Source organism: Pteropus vampyrus, unplaced genomic scaffold (assembly GCF_000151845.1).
Source record: "Pteropus vampyrus isolate Shadow unplaced genomic scaffold, Pvam_2.0 Scaffold127, whole genome shotgun sequence".
In the NCBI taxonomy this organism is placed as follows: Eukaryota; Metazoa; Chordata; class Mammalia; order Chiroptera; family Pteropodidae; genus Pteropus; species Pteropus vampyrus.
This window is the reverse complement of record NW_011888908.1, coordinates 1,968,620-1,970,471: the sequence shown is the minus strand read 5'-3', so window position 1 is coordinate 1,970,471 and position 1,852 is coordinate 1,968,620. Positions and strand designations below refer to the sequence as shown.

The window sequence follows — 1,852 nt, the reverse complement described above, 5'->3', positions numbered from 1 at the left end:
TTAAGTGTACAGGAAATGTAAGATATGATTTCATTGGCTTGACCCTAATCTTTATAAGTAAAGCCACGTATTTTCCTCTTTTTCTTGTAACTATGTTATAGCCTATAATTGTGTGTGTTGAATGCCTTAAAATTTAGTAATTAAACAGTTGTAACCCAATCTTAAAATGTTCAGGTAAATATGGCATCATTTGCATGGAGGATCTGATTCATGAGATCTACACTGTTGGAAAACGCTTCAAAGAAGCAAACAACTTCCTATGGCCCTTCAAGTTGTCCTCTCCACGAGGTGGGATGAAGAAGAAGACCACCCATTTTGTAGAAGGCGGAGACGCTGGCAACAGGGAAGACCAGATCAACAGGCTTATTAGACGGATGAACTAAGGTGAGCAGCTGCATCTTGAGAGAAGTTGACTTAATACTAGAGTAAAAGTAATCACGAATACTGTCTCCATAACATATTGATAAGGGGTTGGTTGAGTTAAAATCGATGCCTAATTTTAGTGGAGAAAACCAGCCATCTTACGTGATTACAGTTGGTTTGGTTATTCCTTTTGAGAACATTTATGGAGGGAAGAAGAAATCCAGGTGTTTTTCTACTTAAAAATGGAAACTGAATTGGTGCTTTTTTATAACTTCTCGATTACTAGTTAGTTCTTAGCTATTAAGGTGGTTTCTTTAATGAGTTTTTTTTTTCCCCCCTTTCAGGTATCTGCCATGGTTATTTTTCTAATCTGGTCTGCTATTAAAGAGTTCCTGTTTCAAATTGAAATGTTTCGTTGTCTTGGTGATTTTTTTGTTAGCCTATCTCTGCCATCCCTTAACTATCATGGCAGATCTCGGTGTGATGAGATTAAGACAAATCAACAGCCGTTATATATTTTTCACTCTTGAATTGTGCCATTGAATTAGCCAAAATGGGTGTAATTTAAGAAAGCCTTTTTTTCACAGGCCTTAGTGCATGCTTTATAGATAAGGGAGAAAAGCCGTTTACAAATAAAAATAAATTCTGTTGCTGAAATTCGTTTTCTCAGGCTTTGGCTTGCCTATAAAGTACCATGTAAGCACGTTATTTTTCTTTTGCATTTCATATTTATGTTTTTCTTGTTTTGTATCTTCTGTTTATTTTTAGATAGATTTTAACACTTCTGTTACATATTGTATATATAACGAAGGAATGAAATTTGTGCTTGGTGACAAATTATCATGGAGCATCTAGAGCTCTCCTAGTGAGCAGAGACTTTACATAGGAAGTTTGAGTATTTTATAAATAACATTCTCGTGTGTTTTATGTGTTATCACCTAGACCAGTGAACCGAAACTTGTAGAGTGTGACATGAGGTATGTTCAATAACAGTAAACGTTTTCATAGTCCTCACTGATTATGGCAAGGGTATGTTGCATAGAAAATAGATGCCCTGTTTAATTCTTTTGATGCTGTTGCATCAGAATCACTACTTCCTAGTATTTGGAAGTTGCTAGGCAAATATATTTAAGAATTTCTTGAAATTCTTTGGTTTTCGAAGCTAATTCTTTGGATAGTGAGCTTAGTTAAGGTCATTGAATTCTGGAGAGAAATTAGTGTCCTTTAGTTTACAAAATTGGTGTTAAATGAGTATACCAGTGTTTTGCAGGAAATTTAGTGTCTTAGTAAACAGTTGAATCGGTGTACAAAAAATTGAACGTTAATTTCTAGGTGGAGCCAAAGAGTGTAGGTTTGGAAATGACCTCTCTTGTGTTACTGCTTCAGTAGATAAATACATAGGCCACCCCGGCCTTTGCTCATCCAGCATCCTGAAAGCTAGAAGTGGCTCAGAAGAGGGAAAATCTCATTGTAATAAAGTGCAGATGGC

General features: G+C 35.8%; 1 long non-coding RNA gene across 1 annotated transcript; it reads left to right on the top strand.

The window, feature by feature from the left end:
* The first annotated feature begins 6 nt into the window (after positions 1-6).
* LOC105296692 lies at positions 7-1,020 on the top strand. The gene is made up of 2 exons (XR_896282.2): positions 7-384; positions 708-1,020. It is a non-coding gene; the product is annotated as an uncharacterized LOC105296692 (long non-coding RNA).
* Positions 1,021-1,852: the final 832 nt, after the last annotated feature.